General features: G+C 49.4%; 1 protein-coding gene across 4 annotated transcripts in view; it reads left to right on the top strand.

Annotated features, from left to right (window-relative positions):
* SH3PXD2A (SH3 and PX domains 2A) overlaps positions 1 to 27,211 on the top strand; it is a 229,114-nt gene that overhangs the window by 53,106 nt on the left and 148,797 nt on the right. The gene's annotated exons all lie outside the window — the stretch shown is intronic.

Here is a 27,211-nt window from a genome sequence, read left to right as displayed (position 1 = left end):
GTTTCAAGTTGAAAAATCCCAGGGAAGACTCGGATTGGCCTGATTTGGGTCAGGTGCCCTCTCTGGACCAATCAGTGTGGCCCCGGGTAGAGGGTCACAGACACGACCAGCAGGGGGCCTAGGCCTCTTTATCCGAGTCAGGCACCAGAGAAGGCAGAATCACCATGAGTTGGACAGAAACCCTTCCTACATCAGGAAGGGGAAACAGAAGTTCTAGATTCTTCCTTAGGGCTATAAGCCTGGTGTTGGCCAATAAAAATACAAAGAAGAGACATGCGCTCCTGGCCCTCACAACCAAGGTCCAGTCCTTCATTTGCAGGCTTTTGGTGGTGAGTCATCTTGGAGAGGCCAGGCCTGCATGTTGCCCCTAAGTACCTGACTTTATCCCATTGTCCTTATCACTCTATTTATGAGATGAGCCAAAGATGAGCCAGCTTCCTGTATTCCAGTAAATCCTGTCTTAATCCAACAATGTGGGGTGGAAAGCCACTCCTTACCTTCCTGCCTCTTCCTCTCCTCACCTCCCCCATTCCTGTCCAATCTCCTTGGGTCCTTCTGGTATAAGCTGGTGGGATTTGCTGATACCCCATCAATGGGTGTAGTGTGCTGGACAGGAAATGATAAGTTGGTTGGGGAGAGGAAACCCTGAAAGGACTCATTGATGAGCCAGAGAGGGTCTGTGAGCCAGCGGAAACTCTCAAATCAGAGCTTTTCTTCCCCCCCTTCTGTTCTGGTCCCTCCCCCCCCTCCTTAGTTACAGAACCTCACGAGAAAGGAATGCTGCTCCCCCCACTTCTTCCTTGCCTGGAGGGCTTATTTCCTGTGTGTTGGGACACACAGCATGGAGCATCTTGTGCGATGTGCTGGCTCTCGCCATGAGCATGGCCAGGCCTGTCTACATGGGTCATCGCCACCCTGTAGATGCAGTTTGGAAAGGGGTTGGGATGGTTCTTTGGAATTTAACCTTTGCGCCAAGCATAGCATCTTTGTGAACCCATTTTACAGAACTCATGACATGATGACTTTCAGTGGCGTTCACGTTGGAAAGCCTTTCTTACTCATCGGGGTCGCTGATTTTAATATGGCGGCTCCTATAGAGGAAGAACGAATGGCATTGCTAACTCTGTCTCTGGTCCTGGTGCCCTCACAACTGGCCTTTCTGAGCAGCTGTGTGAGAGAGTGGCTTAGAGCTTAGGCACTGGGGACGCACTGTGGCTCTGTCACACTGTGTAACTCTGGAAACAGGTCTTAACTTCTCTAGGTTCTGTTTTCCCATCTGTGGAATGAAGATTTGAGTAGTACCCACACAGGAGGGTTGTCGTGAGGTTTACATGAGCAAATCTATGCGAGATCCTTGGTAATGGACAATCTCGTGCACACACCAGGGCATCCGGCCCTGAGGGGGCGGCAGGTCGGGGGAGGCAGGAGCGGAAGGACTGGTGCTTGGAGGAGAGATAGTGTCTTTTTGATGTGACCTGTGGCATGAATGAGTCCTCTGGTGAAGCATGGGGGAGCTAGCTCATTAATGGCACTGGGGAAGAGAACCCACAGATAAGCCGGTAACTGTGCATTCTACACTTATCTGAAGCCTTAGGACTTTACAGAGCTGGTCACTCATCTCCCTATTCGCCTCTCTCCCCCATGCCACCCACGCTTCTTACTAACTGGCTACCTGCTCCCTTTGAGGCCCTGGAGCAGGGTCACCAGATAAAATAGGAGATGTCCAATTAATTTTGAATTTCACGTAAATAATGATTATTATTATTTTCTACTATAAGTGTATCCCAAATATTGCATGGGATATACTTATACTAAAAATGTGATTCCTTGTTTATCTGAAATTCACGTTTTATGGTGTGTCCTATATTTTCACTTGCTAAATCTGACAGTCTTACCCTGTCTGTGAGTGGTGAGGGTGGACGTATAAAGATGAATAAGCCAGGCTGGCTCAGGGTAAGAGTGGACTGGCCTCCAACATATGTGTGCTTCTGCAGGACAGAAGTCACACAGCCTGAGGAATGCTACGTTGAGAAGGACAAGGTCCCTTCCTTTTAGAAGTCTAGTGGGGGAAGTAGATTTTTAAGCAATGAAGTCCACTGGAGATGAAATAGACACTAGATTGAGGGACAGGCAACATGCTGTGGAAGGAGAGGAAGGAAAGAGCATTCCTCTTGGGGGGGGGGGGGAACAAAAAGGATGCCTGTATGGTTCTGATTGGGACAGCAGCCTGGAGTGATACAGCCCCACACCCCCACGTCAGTTTGGGGGTCTTTGGTTGTTTTTCTTTTGAGAATTATAGTTATCAGGGTAAAGGATGTCCCTAATTTGTTTGCTAATTTGTTTCTTCATTTATGCTTGCATGCCTGCCTCCTTCTATCCATTGGTCATTGTCTGTCCATCCATCCGTCCATCCACCCACCTACCCACCTTCAATCTATCCAATCTAAGTGCCTATCTTCTATGTACCAGGCACTATGTCAGTCTCTGGGGATTTATTGATAAGCGAAACCAGATCTGGTTACTGCTTAATTTATGGGACTTATCCCTTAGTGAAATAAGATGGGTTTTAGTTTTAAAAAATTGCATATATATGGGACTCCTGGGTGGCTCAGTTGGTTAGGCATCTGCCTTTGGCTCAGGTCATGATCCCAGGGTCCTGGGATTGAGTCCTGTATCAGGTCCTTGCTCAGTGGGGAGCCTGCTTCTCCCTCTCCCTTTGCCCCTTACCCCTGCTTGTGCTCTCTCTCTCTCTCTCTCTCTCTGACAAATAAATAAAATCTTTAAAAAATTATGTATATATAATTTTATACTATTTCAAATGCTACAAAGAAAACTATCATAGAGATACTGCAGAGAAACCTTATGCTCTGGGATCAAAGCAGGCTTCCCTGAAGAAGTAAGTGGTATCTGACAGATCAAGGAGTTATTTTCTCTCCTTTTTGAGATCAGGGATTCTTTTGTGCTTCTAAGGAAAGCAAAAGACTCTCTGCAGACAAAGGCATGAATGTATATATATAATTTTAATAACCTTTTTGGTCATTCATACTCCCCTGAAATCCTCCCGAGGGCACCAGGATAAGACCCTCTACTCTGCCCCAAACCTTCTTCTCTCCCCGTATCTTCAGCCTTCAGCCCCAGTGGTTCTGCGTCCTCCACACACAAGGGGCTGTGCGCTGAACACGGCCCCTCGTCCTGCCCACTGGGAAGCACGGCTCTGGAGCCCTCACGCCTGGGCTGGTCACTGTGCTAGCCGCTAGCCACATAGGGCTATTGACATTTACATTTAAATTAATTAGAAAATTTTAAAGATTCAATTCAATCAGGTTAAATTAATTTTTAAGAATGAAATTAATTGGCTTTCTTGGCCGTACTTGCCGTGTTGTACGTGCTCAGTAGCCGCAATGTCTAGTGGCTACGTACTGAGCAAATGCAGAACGTTTGTATCATGACTGTGCTCTTTTAAACCATCTGGGGCACATAGCAGGCTTGATCTGGCGTTACGCCCGCCCCGGAGGGCACTGCCGCCCTCCCAGACCCTCCCCCCGTTGCCCTCTAAAATCTTTAGGGCCCGGGGAAGGAGGAAGGAGACCATGTTCCACCGTGATCTGCCCGATCAATAGAGCGATTCAATTCAAAGGCTATTGCAAACTCCTCTTCTGGAAACCAGGTCAGTTGCTAGAGAGGGCTTCGAAGGGCATTTCGGATGTTAAGTTGGGAACAGGGAGAAGAGAGGTTCTTGGTCTCCAAGTGGAAATTGATTTCTTCTAAAAATAATCCACCACTCAGCCTATCTGACCAGGAAAGGGACGTGTCCCGGAGGGAGCTGTCGGGGACAAGGCCTGATGGTGAGGCCCGCTTGGCCGTAAGGGGCTTGGATTACTTGGAGGTGCAGTTAAGGGGAGAAGGAGGACGGTAAAAGGCCGCAGAGGCTCTTCAGTTGCCTTCGCTGGCACTGGACCACCTTTTCAGCCTCTGTCCATGTCCTTGCACAACTCCTTCACTGTTAAGTAGCCCCACCACGGGGGCAGGACCGGAAGGCTCTCTGAAGGCCCGGCTCCACCGAAGGTTGTTTCACAATCTGACCTACAAGACGGCGGGCGGCCGTAATTGCTCTGCAAACAGAGGCTCGGGGCGGCTGTGGCCCTTTGGTCTGAACTCCGGCCAGTGAGTGCAGAGGGTCAATATTTGGCGAGAGCCAGGAGAGGCCCTTGGGCATCCCCCATGCTGCTTGCAAGATGGAGTTAAGGAGGTTGTTCAGGATTGCTCCTGTACTCTGAAGGATTTAACTTGTTTTGAAGAGCTTTAATCTCTCTTCCTTATTCATCTCCCTAGACTTTCCATCCACCTCCCCCACCCAGGGTCACACGCACTTTCTAGCTCTCCAGTAGCCAGCCTGACATGGATGAACAAGACTATAATCCCCGAATCACGCGTTACTGGCCTTGGGACGTGTGTGTGTGTGTGTGTGGGGGGGTGTGTCCTGAAGTCATTTGTAATGCGTTATGGGATCACTGCCTTTTTAGGAGGAGAAGAATTCTATTCTGGGCCCCTCGCTTTGCAGGTCAGCATCTGTGTTCATCTTTCTACTTATTAGATTTATAATTTGGTTTGGTTTTTGTTTCGTTCAGCTCCGTTTAGTGCAGTTCATAGCTTTGCTTTCGTTTGGTTTGATGTTCAGAGCATACCTCAACTGAGGTCGAACTAGGGGGGAGTCCGCATGTGCGCCAGGGACCAACGTGAGAACAGAAAAGGGGAGGGGAGAAGTATCTCTCCTGCAGGCTCTTTTAATCATCCAGGCAAGCTCTGTGTTGTTTGAAGTCGTTGACCCTAGAGTAAAGGAAAGGGTGGGGGGGCCAAAGCCTGGGGAGGGAACTTGCCAAGTTCTAAGAACAGTTTCGTTCCAAGGACTGTAGAGAGTTCCAGCACCTGGCATGGCAGTGCAGGCTCAGTAGCGTGGTGAGCTGTGGATCATGGTGATGGCTTACACACCCTGGACAGAGGAGAGCACTGGCCTTGACTGAGGTCAGTCCCTAGTCCCAGGAGGGCACGGAGAACTGCACGTTGTTTGCCGTGGCGACAGTGGGAAGCACCGTGACCATCCACAGAGGGTCGCTAAGTAAACGGTGGTATTCTCATTGCACTTTGTACAACAGTCAAAAACAAATGAGATTGATCTCAATTCCATGGATGGATCTCCCAAGAAATGTTAATGAATGACCACTGCAGATTTCAAACAATATAGTATTTATGCCAAAACAACAGCAAGACATATTTGTTGCAAGTACATATACAGCATAAGTATATAAATATTTTTTAAAGAGGGGCACCTGGGTGGCTCAGTCGTTAAGCATCTGCCTTCGGCTCAGGTCATGGTCCCAGGGTCCTGGGATCGAGCCCCGCATCCGTATCGGGCTCCCTGCTCAGCGGGAAGTCTGCTTCTCCCTCTCCCACTCCCCCTGCTTGCATTTCCTCTCTCGCTGTCTCTCTCTCTCTCTGTCAAATAAATAACTAAAATCTTTAAAAATAAATAAAATAAATAAATACTTTTTAAAGATCCGAAAGGATGCACTTCCACTTGGTAATAAAGTTATCTCTGGAAGAGGGTGAGGGGACATCAGTGAGAAGAGGCTGTTGGTCAAAGGGGAAACTCAGCCTTATTTGTGATGTTTTACTTTTTTAAAAAAAGAATGTATTCACGTATTATTTACAATGTTAATATTTAATAATTAAAAAGATACCTATGGAAGGAGGTAGGAAAAGTGGGAGGTCTACATTCAATATGTCTCTCCTGGTCATTATAGTATAGTGGGACAGAAAACACACCGGTTTAAAAAAAAAAAAATCAACAAAAGAAAGAAAATGACAATAATTGTTAAAATCACATTACCTCATACTTCCTGAGCCATCACTCTAAATCATTCCTATGGAATGGTAACTGGTGAGAACCCATTACAACCAACCCCAGGGACCTGTCCAAATTATCCTGTCAAACTGGAATCTTGTATTCGAATATCACTCAAAACACATGAACGCCTGTTCGTCAGGGTAAGAAGCACTTGGGTGGTGGGACTGGTGTCGCGACGAAACACACTAAGAGCTGCATGGTCGTGGATGCAGGGGCTACGGGCAGGGACTCCACGGCCAGGGCGATTGGGGTCCAAGACCAGCTGCAGCCCTTACTAACTGCATATCACCTTTGGTGAGTTCTTTAACCTCTCTATACCTTGGTTTTCTCATCTGTATAATGGGGGTAACGAAAATACCTGCCTCATGGGATAATACTAAGAATGAAATTAGTCACGTAAAGAAAGCCCACAGAGTCGTGAGTGGCATGGAGACTCCGGACAGGGAAGCTGAAAGCTCAGCAGGTGGGCCCACAGGAACATAACTGCAAGAGGAAATAGCTGGAGATGCCCTCCCCGTCTGCAGGCGGAGGTTTCTGGCTGTGCCCCACTGTCCCATGGCTCAGCCTGCCTCCACGCGGGAGGGTCAGGTGGCAGTGTTAAGGGCTTCCTAGATAAAGCTCTCCACCTCCAAAGAGCGATTGCCAACCTTACCAAAGCACTGTCCTCCCAGCAACACTGTTAGGAAAACAAGTTATTGGTCGCTGTTTTTCCTTGCTCTTGGAAGGAGGCATCTTTCGGATTCCTGATGGAGCACAGGGGGATTCCAGGGGAGCCCTGTGGGGATTCCAGTGGTTCTTGGGAATTCCATGACTGGCTTCCCGCCCCCCCCCCCCCAGTTGGCTCCTGCTTTAACTACAGCCTTTCATCTTGCCCTGTGGCCTGAGAGTGAACTCCAGCTTCCTCTCTCTCCTGATTTCTCCTCTGCCAGGCTCTGCTGTTGGTGGGGCTTGGCGTGGGGGGCTGCTGAGGGTATCTGTTCTCCAGGGAAGGTTGGGAGGGGAGGGCCTGGTGACATGTTACCTCGAGGCCAGCTCAGGATGGAATCCTGGGGTTCCTTGGTCCCCAGCTAGTGACCCCTTCTTGTGCAGTTTCCCCAACCCTGTGGTTTTAGGAATAACCCTGTACACAGGGGCCTTGCAGGTCCAGAATAGATGGAGAAAGGTGAACGGGGAGAGGTGGTGGACTTAGGGCAGAATGCGGAGGGAGACAGCCTCACACATCTGTGTATAAAGGGAAATAAAAGGAGGGAGCTTGGGCTCTGGTGGAGCCTGCCTTCGGGAGAACTTTCCAGCCGGGCAAAGCCTAAAGATACAAAGAGGGGAGAGGAGCTTCTCTGACTCTCTGCAGCGCAGACTTACGGGATACTCACCATGCTGCAGCTGCACTTGGGAAACTAATCTTTTCCTGTACAGATGAGTACTCCATCTGTGAGCACCTTTCTTGGTACCTGCATGCATCTGCATAGACGTGGTCTATAGGTGACCGAGGCACATGCCTCCCAGGGAGCTCATGGACACAGGCCGTCTCAGATGAGACCTTCACTTGTGACAGCACCATGCAGCCGGGAGCTGTCTCTGCCCTTTGCTGATCGTTCATCCTCTTCCTCTGCCAGCGTGGGATCTTCACACAGTGGGGAAGCTCCTTTGTAGACATGGGGAAAACTGTAAGAAAAGCTGGAATGTCCTCTGGGTACTAAATCTTGGCATTGTTTCCTTGTCTGTAACTTTTTGGATGAAGTCTTGTGAGTATGGATGGATGGGGAGAGTTCAGGCGGCTACCTGCCCCCCTAGTAACTGTCCTGCAGAGCTGATGAAAATGTCTCTTTCAAGTAGAGAAGTCAGCTGTGTGCAAATATCACAATACGAGAGGTACATGCTTGCCAACCAGTGTTCACCATGTCTGCTGGGGAGTCAGGGGTGGGATTGTGAGTTTTATAGCCAGAAGGCCCTTAGGGATCACCTACCAGGATGATACATATCTGGTGCTCATGCTGCTGCTTACCAGCCTCATGCCCACAGCAGACATCATTAATTGATCATGGCATGTTCCTATCCTTCGTCCAGGGCAGACATCACTCATCAATCATGAGCCCAGACGTGGTCCCAGAATCCTTCTAAAAAAACAAAACCAAATACCTTCAGGGAGAGACTACCTGTCAATTGGCAAAGGCACCTTGAGTGAAAATTCTTGGCTACCCTCTGATATAGTCCTTTTCCTTTATTTGACAGATGAGGAAGTGAGGCCCCAGCAGGGAAGTGACTTGTCCAAATTACAAGGCCATTAATTGACAGCAGGACTAGAACTCAGGCACCCTAGCCTCTGGTTCATACGAGTCTGGAGTTCTGGCCTCCCATCCAGAAGGCCTCTTCCGGTTTTTGGCCGAGGAGGGCAGGAACGCCATGTTGCATCACCGAGTAAAGCTCCTGGTGGGAGAGGAGTCATCCACCCTCCCCGGGAGAAGATACCCTTGCAAAGGGCAGAAGACTTCTCTCGAGCTCCTGAGAGGTCAGACGGCAGATCCTTCACAGGATCGGCTGCTTCCTGGAGCTGAGCCCCCACGTCCTGCCCACCTCCGCCCATCTCTCTCAGTTAGTAAACCCCAGCTCCGCTTGCGGCAGCATCTGAGTCAGGCCACACGGCCTGCGTGACTGCTTGGAGCTGCGCGCCCTGTTTTCCCAGCACAGGTGTCATGTCAGGGTGTGTTCGGGTGGTGGCTCGGGGAGGCCCCGGAGTGCAGCCGCTGCCTGTCACCTCCTTCCTCCTCTGGCCTCAGACCCAATGGTCTGACCTGGGAAACTCAGCTCTGCCCCCGCCGGGCCCCCAGCTACCCACCTTCAGATAAGCAGCAGGAAAGTTGGCTGGAAAGTGGGTAGGGGACAGTGTCCCCCTCCAAACTGGAGAATGAAGGGAAGGAAGATCTTTGGTGGTGGCCAGGTGAGTGTGGTATGAGTGTGTATGTGTGTGTGTGTGTGCTCTCTGAAGCCTTCAGCTGGGGCCAAGTCACTCCCTTCCCTCGGGAGAGAATTTCAAGCCAATCCTGGCACCTGTGGAGGAGTGCCAGCTCCATGCCTGGCACTGGGCTTGGTACTAGGGACCCGCGGGGAAAAGTCAGGGTCGTCCTGGGCAGAAAGTCCAGGCCCACACCTTGGCCTTAGCCAGAGCCACGAGCTGGTGGAAGAGTCAGGGCAGGGCAGAAGGCACAGCATGAGGGAGCAACCCAAAGTGTAGACCCCTGCCATCAGGCCTGCAGGCTGGGGGCACCCTGGCTGGCTTGTCAAGGCAGCTCCCGGATCTGGGCCTGGAGGGCTTGGCATACTTGCACCCCCTCACCCCATGGCAACAGTTGGTTTTGCTTTTGACTCATGTGGAACTAGGCGTGTGGGACAACCAGGGTGAGCCGTGGGAGCCTGAGTTATGGGCTTAAGGGAAAACAGTTTGTTCTCCACCCCTGCCCCCCAGCAGGTGAACTGCCACCAGCTGGGTGACCCAGAGGTGCCATTTGCAGGGACCCCCCACCACCACCAGCTCCCCGCCACCCTGGCTGGACCTCAGCCTCCAAGTGATTTTAGGGGCTGTGATCCCTGCATCTCAAGGACATTCCCTCAGACCAGGCCATTGTAAGAGTTGTTGGAGGATCAACACTGTTTCCTTTATATCCTCGATTTAGCTGGAGCTAAGGAAGAAGGGTTTTAGATTCCTCAGAAACCTCCACAGTTGGGTGACATTGGGCTCTCCAAAAGAGCCTTTGGCATTCTCGATGCCAAATTCCTGCTTCTCTGAGTGGGGCAGTTTCTCGCGGTGAAGGAAAGCTCAGGCTTTGTTATCAGACTTTCGAAGTTGTGTGCATGGGCCCCACCTCTTACCAGCCAGGTGACCCTGAACAGTTACCAGGCCTCCAGGACTCAGGCTTCTCAGCTATGGAGGGGCCCTCAGTACAGAAGCAGCCTCAGAGCTGGAGATTTCCAGGAGGGCCCACGAGGCCTTCCCCACTGAGCCTGGAGCAGCTACGGAGAATTGTCAGGATGGTGGTTATTCTTTTTTTTTTTTTTTTTTTAAGATTTTATTTATTTATTTATTTGAGAGAGAGAGAGGGAAAAAAAAAAAACCCAGCATGAGAGGGGAGAGGGTCAGAGGGAGAAGCAGGCTCCCCGCTGAGCTGGGAGCCCGACGCGGGACTCGATCCCAGGACTCCCGGGATCATGACCTGAGCCGAAGGCAGTCGCTTAACCAACTGAGCCACCCAGGTGCCCAGGATGGTGGTTATTCTTGATGTCGCCTCTGGCCCTTCTGGAGGAGGGCAGGGGCTCTGTGGACACCGTGTCTGTCCAACCTGGACTAGGGGCACATTTCCCAGCCATGAAAGGGCCTTGGGCACCCTGAAGCTGTGGTAAATGAATACTACAGGACTGGCCAGTCGACGGCCCCAAATGCCACCCAGGCTCGGGCTCCATCTGCTAATTAGGGAGCGTTTATCTGGTGCCCAGTAGAACATAGTGGCCAGTTCAGCCACGCCAGAGTCTGAACTCCTTGCTGGCAGCAGGCTGGGGCGGAGGCTAGGAATGGGCGGGCACAGGGGTGTCCCTAGGGCTAAATAGACCACATTCAGATATACCTTAAGGAAAAAAGAAAACCAAACAGGAAGCAGGAGGCTGCTGTATGAGCTGGAGTTGAGAAGCTTGGTTCTGGCATATGACAAGCGACCATTCTTCCCAATGAGACAGTGCTGGCTGGTCTCCTGAGGGCATCTCTGGTGAAGGCCAGCCAGTCTGGCTCCTCAAGGAGATGGGCTCTACTCTTCTTCTTGGAACCTTGTGAGGAGGAACCCCCAGTGGGAAGGTGGAGGGGAACTCCTCTGTGTGTGCCCCTTGGGTACTGGGCCATGCCTGCACCTCGTTCCATCCTACGGCGCAGTGGGGCAGGGACCGAGACGGGAGACAGGCCAAGAGATCTACCAAAGGTAGGAGGACTCAAAACTGAGATTCTGTCCATCAGTGTATGTATTTTTTTGGTGCAGTTGGGACCCTTTGGGCTAGTTTGGAACGCCTGGGTTTCTTGGCTTTGTAGTTGAGAACCAAGGCGGGGGAGGGTAGAGCTGCAGAACCACCCTCTCTGCAAGTGGGGGAGTCAGGATTCAGACTGGGCAGTCTGGCTCTGGAATCCACGTGCTAGACCTCTTCTGTCCATCGCCACTTGTGACTTTGATGTGGCCCCTTCCTGGGCCAGAGCACTGCAGAGCCCACCTGGGAGGCCCTGGTGTCTCGGAGAGGAGACAGGAAGGCTTTGGCTACAGAGCAGGTGGGGTTGGGCTGCCCGCTGGAGGGGGTGCTGCCCTGACCCTCTGCCCAGGCTGGGGAGAAAGGCTTTAGGCTGAGCAGAGAGAGAGAGAAAAATTGTCAGTTTCTGTGCATATGCTCATTTTCTTTTCTCTGCTCTTGAGTCTTGGATTCTTCCTGTGGTGTTCTCTTGCCGTCTCTCTCTTTTTCCAGTTTCTCTATTTATCTCTCTCTATCTCTCCAAGGGTCTCTGAGTCTGAGCCTCTCTTGGCACGGCTCTGTTCGTCCCTGTAGCCTTTCCCAAGACTCTTTTCTGGAGGCGTTTTCTCTCGCTGTGGTATGTCTTTGTCAGTCGGGGTCTGTCTTGTTCCTGTCCCCCTCTCCACGTTGCTGTCACATCCTGAGCAGGATTCTGGGAGAAGGGCAGGCCGGGACCTGACCCTGGTCTGTATGGGGGTCACTGACTGCAATGAGCCAGGGGCTTGACAAGTCTGCAACCTTGAAGGTAAAAGCTGGTGGGGGAGGGGGGCTGCTTCTCCTTCTCAGGGGAGTATGCAGCATCAGGCATTGGCCTCATAATTAACCTTTTCAAAGGCATTCCTTTTGGTATCAGGTGACAATCTGGGCATGCTGGTGGGAGGCTGCCCTGCCTCCAAAGGGCACCCCTGATGGCCAGCCTTTGGCTCTTCCCCCTCACAGAAGAGACCTGACTGCAGTCTCCCTTCCCTGGGCCGGCTCTGCCCGGGTCCCATGGCTGCGGGGGGCTGGTAGTGCTCTCAGCCCTCACCCCGGCTGCCCTAGAGGGTGGAGCCCTGGGTTCCTGTGGGTAGGGCTGGGGACATGGTGGGCAGGAACCTCAGGCTGGCTCTTCCCCTTCTCTGGCTGGAAAGAGGATCCCCTGGGTCTCATCTGTCTGTTCCATCACCTAATCCTTCCCCACCCCATGCTAGCTGTTCTTCTAAGGTCACACCTGCCCCAGTGCTCTCCCCGCTAGAAATAGCTGGGCAGGATAGGGAACCGCCCTGGTAGGGTCAAGCTGGTCCCCAAAATACCTCACCAGCTGTCGGTGATCTGGGTAAGGTAGAGCATTGGCGTGGGCTCGGGGCAGGGCTCTGCTCTCCCTTGGACCTCTTCTCTCAGTGAGGGGCTGTCCTCTGGTCCAAGTCGCTGTCATCACCTAGGGTTGGGTGGGGGGTGAGCACCTGTCATGGGCGAGTCACTGGGTTCAGGGTGGGGCTGTCTATGAGCTGGCCCACTGGCTGCCCTACAAGACGTCTCCACTGATAAGCCACACATATGCTTGCCCCTCAGCATGTATGAACCCCAGCTCCTATCTAGACCCCTCCCTGCATTCTCCCCCCACACCCCTCCCCTCCCTTCTTCCTCCTCTCTTTCTCTGCTCCACTTTCCCCCCTGCACTGTCTCTCAGCATGCCCAGCCAAGCCCTCCTCATTCCTCACCTGCATCCATGGCGTTCTTCCCAGGACTCCCGGGGCTCCCGCCTGGCCCTTCCCACTGCTTCTCTGCATGCAGCCAGTCAGCTTTTCTGTTCCGTTGTTTATGTTTAGTTATGAAATGGTTTAATCCTACAGAAAATAATATAACCTCTCAGTGGACCTACCTCCCAGATTTAACAAACATTCAAGTGTTGCGGCATTTGCCTGATACTTTCCTTACATTGAGGTGTAATTGGCCTCAGATACTTTCTGACAGAAAGACAGACAAAGGAGGTGTCTGGAAAATGCTAAATTCCCTTCCTCCTGCCTTGGGTTCTATCTATGAGGTGGGTCTAGGAGAAAGGCGGGCTCTAGGTAGACTGGGAAGGGGGTGCGGGCAGGGAGAGGAGTATGAGCAGAGGCTGGAGGCACGACTGCCTCGGGCCCGTGTGAAGGTCAGGGGGAGGCCTGCTTCTGTGGAGGGAGAGCCTGAAAGGCAGGCAGACCCGCACACAGGCGCCCGGCTGTCCTCGAGCAGCCGGCCCCTTCTCTCCTTGCACTTCCTTCTCCTTCTGCACCTGCACTAGGTGGACAGTAGCAACGTTTATGGGGTCTCCCAGGTCCCCGGGATGAAGGCATCACCCGGTCACAAGCAGCCTACAGCTGGGCACCAGGGTGGGCTGGAGGACACCGCGCCCCTCTTGCATTTTCTGGTTCCCTGGCAGGAGTGGAGCTCTCCCCACGGGGAAGCCTGGTTAAACAGGGCCGCGGAGCCGGGGGAGCCTGAGGCCGGCCCTGTGGCTTTGCCTCGCCGCGTGGGCTGCTTCACTGGCCTCCCCCTGGCAGCTCTGCCTGAGTTCTCATTTTTGCTGTGCGGATTTTTCTTTTTCCATCTGTGCTCCACCTTGTCCTCCCCTTCTGCAAATGTGAAGGGACACCAGGAAGCCCTGGGCCTAAGGAGAAGTGCCAAGAAAAGACTCCTGCGGGCTGAATGGCCAACCTCAGTGACCAGGGAGGAAGCTCTCAGGACAGAGGATGCAGCGTCAGCCCCTGGGGCCGTGAGGCCGGGTCAGGGTACTTGGACTGCCTGGCTCAGCTATTCGGAGTGCCTGAAGTGCCAAAGGGATTTAAACCAAGTTGGGATCACCCCAAACCTGGCCAGTCATGTCCCATATCTGACCCAACAGCAAGTTAGTATGTCCCATATGACCTCCCTCAAAATGCAGCCAGGCTCTGCCCCTTCCTCTCTGTCTGCTCTGTCCCCACGCTGGTCCAGTCCTATCATCTCTGCCCAGGACACCTGGGCAACTGAGCTGGCCTCCTCAGGGGTCTCCCTACTCTCACTCCTGTCTTCCCACCAAGCAAAGTGATCCTTTAAAAATATAAATCTGATCACATCACACCCCTGTTTAGAACCTTCTAGAGGTCTCCCTTTCTTTTGGGAATGAGTTCCCAACTTCTTACCCTGCCCCCAGGCCCTGGGTGGTGGGCCCCCACCCCCGTCTGCCCTTCCTGACTTATCCCCTGCATCCTCCTTTGCTGGCTCTAACTCACTGCTCAGCCACTTTCTCCTGGGACACCAAGCATAGTGTTGCCAAGCGTAGGGCTGCCTTTGCCATTGCTGTTCCCTCTGCCTGAAAACTCTTCCCCCAGATTTTTTTTTTTTTTAAGATTTTATTTATTTATTTCACAGAGAGAGACAAAGCGAGAGAAGGAACACAAGCAGGGGGAGTGGGAGAGGGAGAAGCAGATTCCCCGCCCAGCAGGGAGCCCGACACGGGGCTCCATCCCAGGACCCTGGGATCATGACCTGAGCCGAAGGCAGACGCTTAACGACTGAGCCACCCAGGCGCCCCTTCCCCCAGATTTTCAAGCAGCTGACTCCTGGACACTCTAGCCTCAACTCACATGACATATCCTAGAAAGGCCTTCCTTGACCACTTCCTCAGAGAGCCTGCCCGCCCTGTCACATTGTCACATTTTATTGTCTTCAGGACACTTATCATAATTTGTCATTATCTTGTTTGACTCTTTGTCTACTCCTTTACCATCTCTTCCCCACTACAGTGTGAGCTCTGTTTTCCCAGGGCCCAGAACAGTGCCTGACACATAGCAGGTGCTCAGGAAGTTGTTGTTGAAGAAATACATGAATGCACAGCGAGCTGGTGCGAGTGTAGGGCGTGGGGTGCAGACCTGCACCCCCCTTAAAGGCAAGTTCTACGGTTTAGCTCCTGTTCCTCCTCCTGTGTGTCCATCTTTGCGGATAGGCTGGACTTGTGGTGGGAACACTGCTCAAGATTAGCTGGGATCCTTATAGCAAAGAACAGCGAGGGCTTTCCAATTCTAATGTGCACACAAACTACTTAGATGTGGTTAAAATGCAGATTCTGATTCAGTAGGTCTGCCTGGGGCCTGAGATTCTGCATTTCCACCAAGCTCTCAGGTGATGATAGGATTAGTCTCAGATCACACCTTGAGTAGTGAGGGCCTAGGGTGTTGGAAAGATACATTTGAAGTCCTTCTCTTTCTTTTTCTTCCTTCTGTCCAAATGTGACCTTTTTCCCATTTGGGCTCAGGCTTTGTGACCACGTGGGAATTTGGCCTGGCAAATTGGGGCTCTGTATGAGGATTTCTGTTCCAGCACTTCCCAGAAGCTGCCAAGGGTGGTTGTTGTGGGCTGCCTCAGAGGTGGTGGGTTCCCATCATTGGAAATGTTCCTGTGAGCTTGAATGGTCGTGTGTCAGGGGTATAGATGCCTGTGTGGGTAGAAGGAGGCCCCTCCCTGCTGCTCAACTTTGTGTCTCGGTGTGCCTTCTACAAACTTGTGGAACCAGGATCTCAAGTTGGGGCTCATTCACCTGTGGTGACTTTTACGGGTCATCTGGCAAGTCCTCAAGCCCCACCCTAGTTGAGCCACCCTTCCTTAGTGCATGGCATTCTGAATGCTGTATGTGTGTTTCGGTGGATAGGGTAGGGGGAAGAGGGGTGATGGCTTGGCTTCGGGAATAGTTCAGTCATGTAGGGGATGTAATGCTTGACCTGATTGGATCCGTGGCAGGGGGCAGGGGTGGGTGCATTTTATGTTAAGTCTTCCCTCTTTCAGTTTGGTTCACCAGACCATGACTGAGCTTTGTATTAGGACAGGCTAATACTATGTAACAAACTCTCAGTGACTCGTTATAATAGAGGATATTTTCCTGCTCATGTCATACACCCAAACTGGTTCCTGGAGGGCTGTGCTCCAGGTTGTCATTCAGGGACCCAGACTCTTCCATCTGGGGACTCCACCCCCCATGGATCTCTGTATCCAGTCAGCAGGGGAGGGAAGAGAGAATGTGGAGGATTGTAGGAGATTTTATAGGTTGTCTGGAGGAGGTGGACATCATCCCTGCTTATATTCCATTGGTCAGAATTCAGTCACATGACTGTACCTCCCAGCAAGGGAGGCTGGGAAATGTAGTCCAGTTGTGTGCCCAGCTATGAGTCAGATGCTATGATGGAAAGTGAGCATATCAAGGCACAGATGTTTACAAGAAATGTATAACTTTTGAAAGGAGACAGGTGTATAAACAAATAATCACAATATAGTGGTAAGTACAGTTCTAGAAATATGACCAAACTATAGAAGCAATGTAGAAGAGGGAGTAAATGAGGGATAGACCTGTGCAAAGGCCTCAGAGATGTTGACAGCAAGAGATCACATGGGGTATGGCATTCTATTCAAAGGCACAGAACAGCATCTTATGTCCAGGGAGGATTGCAGGCAGGCCGTGCAGTGTGGGGGAAAGGGGAAGAGCAGAGGTAGCAGGACATGTGACTGGAGAGGCCACTGGAACAGAGGTCATGAATAGGCTTGTGTTCCTGGGAGGCAGAGAGCCAACAAAGGTCAAGAAGCCGGAGATAAAACCATTGGATGGGAACAGATAACAGCAGAATTGGAGATGGTGCAACTTAGCACTCCCTTCGTTGGAACCCTCAGAGGAGTTTCACATGTTTCTGTCTCTTAGGCTGTGAAGTTTCTAATGGAGGAGGAAGTTGGGGGTGTGGGCAGGTGATCTACCCAAGTCATCGGGTCTAAAGTGCTCCTGCCAGGACTCCCTGGGCCCGCCTGGCTTTTGCTGGGTCCACCTGACAGCCCAGGGTCTTTCTGGGGCTTCCAGCACCTTTGAAGAAGCTTTTAGCACCCTTCCTGAGTTTTAGGATGGCCCACCCAGTGTTGGTGTTGACCAACAGCACTCCCAAGCACAGGAGAGGCGAGCTCTTGGGAAGCCGGGGTTGCATACTGACCAGGGCAAGGCCATAGGAAAGAGGTGGACTCTGCCCAGCGACCCCAGCCTTCTTCTTTAGCCTATTCTTTGGTTTTTTTCCTTTTGCACAAGACTTTATGGGGCTGGGGAAAGATGAGGGTGGGTCTGGAAGTACCCTGACCCATTTGTATTCCAACAAAATGGGGGAAGGAGAAGCTTGGAGAAGGGGATCGAGGAAGGGAAGGACATTGGATTGTCGATTAGAAGCACCCTACTTGGCTTCTCTCCAAGAGAATACTGTGTCAAGGGAGCGTGTTGGGGACCAGTTCTGGAATCTCACTGCCTAGAACAGTGGCCTGGGTCTGGGACCACCAAAGGTCTGCCTTGGTCTCATCTCTGCCAAAGAATGTGCTGTCTTTGTCCCAAACTTTGGCCAGAATTTGATCCCATGGTGGCTTCTAGAAGGACACTTTGGGGACCACCATTCTGGGCCACTTAGAGGGATGATTAGAATAAAAAGAATTGACAAACACTGGGTTTGGGCATGTGGTTCAGCCAGAAAGAAGATCAGTCAGAAGGTGGGAGTATGTTCTTTCTCCTTCTTCACCTTCTTCAGGGCCTCTCGCTTTGTTATGGTCCTTGGAGGTGGGTGTCGGGGGGAGGGGAGTGTTGGGCAGCTTAGGGGTGGGGGAGGGGGTTAGAAACTTCAAGAGGGTCTCTGGTGAGGCCAAGGGATAGATAGAGACCCCATCCCCACTGCAGGGGGGAACAGGGTGACCTCAGCCAGGACCCTGCTGGAAAATACACACATACACTCACACGTACACACACCCCAGTGTGGGCAGGCTCATCTTAGGCTGGCCTCATCCTCTGTGGGGAGGCGGATATCTTTGGCAGTCTGTCCCACACACAGATGTCTCTTTTGCCATGCTTCATCCCATGTACTAGCCAGATTTATCTTTCTAGAATCCTACTTCCACAGGGTTGCTCCTGCTCAGCACCCTCCAGGGCTCCCTATTGCCTGGAGGAGGAAGTACAAGCTCTTCCTCTCGGTCTCAGAAGACCCCTCCAGCCCAGCCACCTTGCACAGCCCATCACTCCCTGTCCCTGCCCTAGCACCTGACTCCTCCAGCCCCACACTTTCCTGGGGACCAGAGGAAAGAGGGATGACAAGCAGCCAGGGGCTGACGCACTGTGGGATTGGGAGGGGCCAGGGGTAAGCTCCAGCTTCACAGTAGGAAACCATACCTCAAGCTCAAGTCCAAGGGAAGCTCTACCCCTCCTACCTGAAGCCAGACTCAGAGCTGACTGAACCCCGCCCTGGCAGCCCCCAGCTTTCCAGGTGGTCTGCTGTCCTACAGTCACCCCCTTCCCCCTTGGCCAAGGGGAGCCTGAGCGATCTCATGTTGGGACAAAGTGCAAGAGCCTCAAGTGAACCTGTGAAGTTCTTTCAGCTGTTGTCAGGGCAGAATAGCCTGGTTGATGGCCCTGACCAGAAGCAGAAAGGGCTGTGGGAGATAGGAAGGGAATGCCGGAGTCTCTTCACCTCAAAAAAGGTGACCGCATTCATCAAGCACCTTCAGTGATCCAAGTACCATGCTCACCTATGTTAGCTCATTGAATCCGCACACCACCATGGGTTGGCTGTTCTTACTCACCCCCACCTTACAGATGAGAAAATTGGGTCCCAGAGGGGTTAAGTGACTTGGCCAAGGTCACCTAGCTAGGAAGGAATGATTTGGAATTCTGACTTCGGAGCTTAAGCATTCCATCACTAGCTAGAGTATTAATAATGGCAAAGCAGTACTGAGAGAGGCGACTACTCCTGATGGTCCCCTCTGTGCCTGGCATGTGTTAAAGCGCTTTGCAGATGTATTTTCCCTGTTCAACTTCGCTTTGGTCCATGAGAAGGAGAAAAATGGACTTGACCCTGTTTCATAGATGAGTAGACTGAGGCTCCGAGAAGTTAAGTAGGAATAATTGTTTGGCATTTGGCGGCACTTTCTCGTGTGTCTTCTCTTTGGATCTTCACAACACCTATGGGGACAAGACAGGTATTTCTACTTAACTGCCCTAGTCACCTACAAGCCTCAGCAGGCTGGAACTGGAACCCTCCTCTCCTGACTCCCATCCAGGGCTCTTTCTCACAAGGCTGTGGGTCAGCATTGTGTGTGGGGGAGGAGGGTGCATGGGATGAGCCCACTAGGAAGTTTCAGGGGGAGACAGAGCAACCACCAGTTTGGATACCTTCTAGACTTGAGGAGGTTTCCCCGGGCTAGTGCCACCCTGTACATCTTTGCTTTCGTCACTCTGTGCGCATCCTGCTGCGGGTATTGGGCTGTCAGCCCAGACCCCACCACATTAATGTCTGACATGTCCCAGGCAGCGCCCACGCACCTGATGAGCTGTTGGAAAAGCCGGAGGCCTCCTCCCCAAGCCCAGCCCATGCACACCAGCTGGACAGCTCCCCCGGGGCCCCCGAGATGCTCCTAGCCAGGCCTGTCTGTCCCCATGCTCTCCCTGCTGCCTCCCTGACCTCAGGGGCTATAGCTTTCCCTGGCACTGGGGACCCAGACTGGTGTCAACGATGAGAGTGATAATAATAGCTAATGTGTTTGGGGCCCTTAGTCTGTGCCAGACTGTGTGCCCAGCGCTTTACACACCTTGTCTCCTCTTGCCCATTGCGTCAGGCAGCCTCCGTCACTGTCCTCATTTTACGGATGAGGAAACCGATTTGAATCCAGATCTGACTGGCTATGCACCATTTGTTACTATTATTCACATTTTCCAAAATGTTGTATAGGTACCACTGTGAATTCAGGAAGAGATTTTGCTGGCGGGGGGGGATGCTTTTATCTTTCAGTGATTATGTATTGTTTCAGTGTGTGTTGGTGTTAGGGGTTGAAGTCTTATGTGTCCCCCCAAATTCATATGTTGTAATCCTAATCTCCAGTACCTCAAACGTGGCCTTATTTGGAAATAGGGTTGTTGCAAATGTAACTAGTTAAGATGAGGTCATGCTGCGGCAAGGTGGGCCCCTAAATCCAGTGACTGGTATCCTTGTAAAAAGAAGAAATTTGGACCTAGAAACACACACAAGGAGGATATACTGTGTGAAGATGAAGGCAGAGATTGAGCTGATACTTCTGCAAACCAAGAAACACCAACCATTGCCCACAAGCCATCAGAAACTAGGAGAGAAGCGTGGCCACAGCCTTCAGAAGGAGCCAACCCTGCCAACCTCTTGATCTCAGACTTCTAGCCTCCAGAACTGAGACAATAAATTTTTGTTGTTTAAGCTACTTTGTCTGTGGTACTTCGGTACCGCAGCCCTGAGCTAATACAGTTAGAATACACACACGCACGCACGCACTCGTACGCTTACGACTTTACAGATACTATTGCTTTGGATGTGACTTATGATGGGATGAATAATGGCCCCCAAAGATTTCCATATCCTAATCCCCACAACCTGTGAATGTTACCTTAAATGGTGAAAGGGACTTTGCAGATGTGATTAAGGATCTCAAGGGGAGAACATGGGGCACCTGGGTGGCTCAGTCACTTGAGCGTCCAACTGTTGGTTTCAGCTCAGGTCATGATCTCAGGGTCTTGGGATCAAGCCCCATGTCGAGCTCTGCGCTCAGTGTGGAGTCTGCTTGAGATTCACTCCCTCTGCCTTTCGCCCCACTCACTCTCTTTCTCTCTCTCAAATAAATAAAATATTTAAAAAAAAGAAGAAGAAGAAGAAGAGGAGAATATTCTAGATCATCCAGGTGGGCCCAGTGTAATCACAGGGGTCCTTATATGAGGGAGGCAGGGGAGCCAGAGAAGGAGCTGTGACAACAGAAGCAGAGTTTGGAGTGATGTGCTTTGAAGATGAAGGAAGGGGCCACAAGCCAAAGAATGTAGGTGGCTTCTAGCATCTAGAAGATGGCAAGGAAACAGATTCTCCCCTGGGATCTTGGGAAGGAAACCGTCCTGCTGACACCTTGATTTTAGCCCCTGAAGACCCATTTCAGACCTTCAGACCTCCAGAACTCTAAGAAAAGAAGTTCATGTTGTTGTAAGCCACTAAGTTGTCATTTCTTACAGCAAGAATAGGAAACTAACATCCAGCTTAAATAAGCATTCAAGCTTTCCAGAAAGGAACCCAAAGAAAAACAATAGATAAATCATAGTAGTGGTGGTATGGGTCCTGTGTGGGCAAGGGGCTTGTGCACACACTGGGGGAGACCCTGTCTGCGCTGTCCTGCCTCCAAGGGGGAAATGCATAGCTTTGGGAAGCCCGGTGGTCGGGGCTTCACTCTTGCCTCAGTCACTACCTTTTGCTGTGTGTTGTTGAGCAAGTTACCTAACTTCTCTGTGTACCTGTCTCCTCATCTATAAAACACAGGGCTAATCCTACCTACCTTGTGGGTGGTGCATAGTAATTGCTCAATATCGGAATATTGAGGAATCTTGTTGACTCACACTACAGCCTGGAGAGGCTGGCGGGGGAGGGTCAAGTCACTGGGCATTCTTGAGCATGCGGTTCCTGCCCCTGCATGGTAGGTCATGGTGGGGGTAAAGGCCGGGGCACTCGTGAGAGCCTGGGTCTCCTTAGTCGTGAGATTTCAGCTCTGGGAGGGCAGGAGTGATCCCGGTGCAGGGTCTGCGGAGTCAGACTTGGAGTCAGGGAACCTTTGTGGAGAGTATGCTCCAATGGCCTGTGTACGCAGGTAGCCAAGCTGGCGCCTTCTTGAGAGCTTACCTTGGAAATGGACCTGTGTGGGCTCCCTGGAGAGGCTGATGATTTGGCGCTCCCTGCAGACTGGTGGTCTTTAAATACGTGTTTAGAATGTCTTCAGCATCTGTGGGAAGCTGGCTGGGGAGAGTGAAGGACTCCGGGGGCACCCCCAGCATCCTCTGTTGTCCTGGGTTGTTCATCTCAGACTCACAGCAAAGCTAGGAAGTCACCAGACCCAGCCGCTGTAGACAGTGGTTTGGTGAGTGTTACTTCCCGAGCAGGCTTCTGGAGTGTCTCACCTGCCATCCCCACCCCAGAGTCTCCAACTACCTGTGGCACGACCCTCAAGCTCTGGAAATGACTCTCCATCCCATCCCATTTCCAGTGATACTTGCAGGTGCCCAGTGCCCCGTGGAGTGGCACACCAGACATCAGCCCTTGCCCTGCTCTGATGCCAACTGTGTGGTCGTCCCCAAATCACTGGAATAAATTATCCGGGGCCTCCACCCTGGATGGCACCACTTTCTCTGACACATAGCAGCATTTCCTGGGATTCATGAACAAGTCCATTCACTCCGATCTGACTGCTTCGTCTAGAAAGGCTGACACTCCCACTGCCAAGCCTTTGTATTTGCCTTCCTCCCTCTCCTTTCTGCAAGGCCTCCCTCTGCTGTGTCCTCCTCTGAGAAGTCTGCTTTGCTCACCCCAGCCACACTGATCTCGTCCTGCCCTGAAATCCCATTCTGTGGCTTTATACACTTCTCAGGCTGACACTCACCTAACGCTACTAGGTAAATCCCTTGTGCCCATGTGGCTCTCCCAGCGTCCAAACAGGTCATGGACCATGACTTAACACTCTTTCTGAAATATGCTTAACGCAGTGCATGGGACATCAGATAAAGGCTAGACTGGGAGGGGATTTGAGGTAGTGCAGATTTGTGTTATTTTCCCGAAAATGGTCAAGGGAGACTTCTTTGACTTGTTAAGGACTTTGGGAGCTGGGTTGGGCCCCCTCTTGAAGTTGTGCTGCAGTGCCCAGTGTCTTGGCTTCAGCATGGCGTGGGCTCAGCAAATGAATGCATCCACTGCAGGCAGCTCCTTGCCTGGGTGGATGGGTCCGCTCTGCCTTCTGTCTTTCTCCCTGGCTGCTGCTTCAGGGATCCGTGAGGTGTCTGTTGCCTGAAGGCTGTAGTCGTTTTGATAAGAGAGCCTCTATCCCTCCTGTCTGCCCACCCTCAACCTGACCTCATCCTGGGGCGTTCTGAGCACCTGCCATGCCGCCGCATGCCTGCGCTGCCCCTTTCTGTTTCTAGAACACTTCTGCCACAGCATCTTATCTGGGCTCTCCTATCTCCCTGAGTTGCATCATCTTCCCCACTGCACAGATAAGGATAAGTGCCTTGCAAAGGGTCACTCGGTCAGCTGGTGCAGTTTGGAGCCCAGGCTCCAGACTCAAGGGCTCTGCTCAGTGCTCTTTGAGTGGCTCCTCGCGGGCCGACAAGGAGAGAACTTTAATGATTCATCTCTAGTTCATGTCCACACTCTGCTGGTTGTCCATACCATAAAGCCATGAGATCTTATTGTCTCTCTTTTTTTATGACAGTAAAATATACATAACATAAAACTTACCGTTTTTTACGTTGTGATAACATACACATAAAATTTCCCATTTTAACCCTTCTAAGTTTATTGGCATTAACAACACCCACACTGGTGTGCAACCCTCGCCACCGTCCTTCTTCACAGCTCTTGCATTCTTTTTTTTCCTTTAAGGCCTAGTGTCTTATACCTTCTGGGGATTAATTTCTTTTTATTTCTTTTTTTTTAAAAATATTTTATTTATTTACTTACCTGTTGATTTAAAGAGTGTGAGCTGGGGGACAGAGGACAGAGAGAATCTTGAGCAGACTCCCCGCTGAGTGCAGAGCCCGATCTCGTGACCCTGAGATCATGACCTGAGCCGAAACCAAGAGTCAGATGCTTAACTGACTGAGCCACCCAGGCACCCCGTTAATTTCTTTTTAATAAGGGTGTTAGAAATTTCCAAAGTCCAGAGGTGTGGATCTCTTAAAGGTTCTCTGATTTGGTATATAGTGTCATATTGGTTGTGAATACTGATGGTTTTATTTTTTCCTTCTGAGTCTCTCATTTCTTTTTCTTGTGTTAATGCCTTGGCAAGGACCTTGGCAAGGATCATTAGTATAATAATGGATAGACATAGTCATAGTGGGCAACATCCTTGTTTTGTCCCAGAGTTTCTTCCCTGGGGGTTATTTTGGGTAGACAAACATTTTCAGATTAAGAAAATGTACTCCTATTTCTTATTTGCTAAATTAAAAAAAATCACAAATGGATGTTGAGTTTTATCAAATACTTCATTACCTGTATGAGAATGATCATTTAGTTTTTATTCTTTGGAGGTTTTTATCCATTATTTGATGAATGTGGTAAATTACGTTAATAGATCTTCTGATTATGTGTTGTTCTTACACCTTTATGAATTTTAATAAGAATGTAACCCTAATTGGTGGAATTTCTGCATTTTCTTTCTTTTACTGAATTTATTCATTCAGACCGTGGTAGTTGAGAGACCAGGGTTTGAAGCCAGAATACCTGGGTTTGAATCCCAGTTCCACACTTTGCTAGTTTGGGCAAATTATTTAATCTCTCTGTGTGTTGGTTTCTTTCTCTGGAAAATAATAATACCTATTTCAAAGAGTTGATATGGGAATTAAATGAGAGAAGCCATGTGAAAAGTCTTAGCCCAGTGCCTAACAGAGTTCTCAATAAATGTTATTTTTATTATCAAGCATTTATCGAGCACCTGCTTTATATCAGGACCTAAGCTAGATGCTGGGAACTCATAGTTAGGGTAATCACAAACCCATTAACCAGCACAGCTGTGTAAGTCCTGTTTTATACCTGTTATCCTGACATAATTGTTATTAGCACTCCCTTTTGTTCTCAAAATTTCCCAATTTGGATGATAAATTATTTGGTCACCAACTTATAGATGAAAAGATCCATGTAATGTGGATGTGGAGGACCTGCTGAATCATTCACAACTGAGGTCCCCAAACATGGAGCAGAATTATGATTGTAGTCATGGTAGATGTTCTTCGGGGCCCTGCAGATGTCACAAGCCTTTCCCTAGTCTTCTTGTTTGTGTTTTTGCCAACAAGAAATCTGCTGCCATCATTACCTTTGTTTCTCTGAATGTAATGTATATTTTTTCTATGGCTGTTTTTAAGATTTCCTCTTTATTACTGATTTTGAGTCATCTGCTTATGATGTGAATTGGTGTAGTTTCTTTATGTTTCTTGTGTGATTGAGTTTCTTGGGTTTATGAGTCCAGAAGAGAAATCACAAAGGAAATTTTAAAATTTAGGAATGAATTTAATGAATGATGTGCAAGACCTCTACATTGAAAATTATACTACATCGCTGAATGAACTGAAAGACCTAAATAAATGGAAAGATTTACCATATTCATGGATTAGAAGTCTCAGTATTGTTAAGTAGCTATTCTCCCCCTAAGTTGATCTATAGAGCCCATGCAATTACAATTTTAAAAATTCTAGGAGGGATTTATTTATTTTATTTTGTAGAAATTAATCAATTTATTCTAAAATGTGTTTGAAAATGCAAAGAATCTAGAACAACCAAAACAATTTTGAAAAAGAAAAAGTTTGATTTTAAGACTTAACTAAAAACCTATAGTAATCAAGAAAGAATGGTGTTGGTGTCAGGATATATAAATCTGTCACTGGAACAGCATAGAGAATCTAGAAGTAATAGACCCCACACATATATAGTTAATTGATTTTTGACAAAGGAGTCAATGTAATTCAATGGGAAAAGGATAGTCTTTTCAACAAGTTTTTCTGGAATGATACGTTCTCTGTACTCCAAGAATTACAATGTATGAAGTTTGATATTAGATTTCATTTGAACAGAGAACCCTGCTGAAACTTCCCAAAAAAGGATCTGCTAATAATTGTTTTAGGGGTGCTGTCCAGTTCCAAATCTATTGTTTTTATATCTTCACGTGAAAGTTCAGATTTGTGCCCAATTTTGAGAATCGGTAGACACCAAGAGTGTGATGACCCTTGCCCCAGATGGGTAGCCAGCACTGGACCTGGTGCTTTGGGGTGGGGGAATAGAGGACCCATGAAAGGAGATGACTTTTAGAATGGCTGTACAATGAGCTCTGTGAACTCTGTCCCCAGTGAAACAACCAAAAATGGTGAAAATCATTTTTTTTAAAAATTTAAATCTCTGCAAATTGTCCTAAACGGACAGTTGAAATGGCAAATGGAGAAGTTCTACTTCTGCTGTATGCAGCCCACAACACAGTGCTCTCCTTCCCCCCAGCTCCCAGTCTAGGTAGTAATCATAACAATTATTGGATTTATAACATATTTAAATGTAATATATATAACAATAATACAAAAAAAGAGGAAGAGAATGTAGTTATATAGGATTAATGTTTCTCTCTCTCAAAAATTTGATAAATGGAATTAAGGTAGTATAAATCTAAAGTAGGTTCTGATAAGGTAAGATATATACCGTAAGCCCTAGGGAACCATGAAGAAATAACTAAAAAATATAGTGAAAAAATCATTAAAGGAATTAAAATGTTATACTAGAAAACAAAGGAGCTGTAATGGCTATATTGATATCAGACAAAATGGACTTTAAGGCAAAAATGTTACTAAATAAATGGAGAGACATCCCATGTCCATGGACTAGAAGACTTAATATTGCTAAGATAGCAGCACTCTGCAAATTCATCTGCCGATTCTGCCCATGCACTCCTACCACATCCCAACTAGCTCCTTTGCAGAAATTGACAAGCTGATTCCAAAACTCATATGAAAATTTGAGGGGCTGAAAATAGGCAAAATACTTCTGAAAAAGAAAAACAAAGCTGGAGGACTTACATTTCCTGATTTCAAAACTTAATACATCAAGAGAATAACAAGACAAGCCACAGACTGGGAAAAGATATTTGCAGAAATTTGATAAATGGCTGTTATGCAAAATATACAAAGAATTCTTAAAACTTAGCAAACAACAAGAAAGAACAACCTGGTTACTAAATAGGCACCTCACCAAAGAAGATATATACATGACAAATAAGCACATAAAAAGGTGTTCAGCATTGTATGTCATTAGGGAATTGCAAATTAAAATAACAATGAGATACTACTACATACCTATTAGGATGGTGAAAATCCAAAACACTGACAATACCAAATGCTTGTGAGGATGTGGGACAACGGAAACTCATTCATTGCTGGTAGAAATGCAAAATGGTACAGTCACTTTGAAGACAGTTGGCAATTTTTTACAAAATTAAACATATTCTCACTATACAATTCAGCAGTCACCCTCCTTGGTGTTTACCCAAATAAGCTGAAAACTTGTGTCCCACACAGGGTGGCTGGTGGCTCAGTCTGTTGAGCATATGACTCTTGGTTTGGGCTCAGGTCATGATCTCATGGGTCCTGGGATCGAGACCCGTGTCAGCCTTCCGCACTCAGCGAGGGGTCTGCTTGAAGATTCTCTCCCTCTGCCTCTCCCCCTACTCTCTCTTTCTATCTCTCAAATAAATAAA

The sequence above is a fragment of the Phoca vitulina genome, unplaced genomic scaffold, assembly GCF_004348235.1.
Source record: "Phoca vitulina isolate PV1807 unplaced genomic scaffold, GSC_HSeal_1.0 scaffold28, whole genome shotgun sequence".
Taxonomy (NCBI): domain Eukaryota; kingdom Metazoa; phylum Chordata; class Mammalia; order Carnivora; family Phocidae; genus Phoca; species Phoca vitulina.
This window is presented reverse-complemented; position numbering and strand designations above follow the sequence as displayed.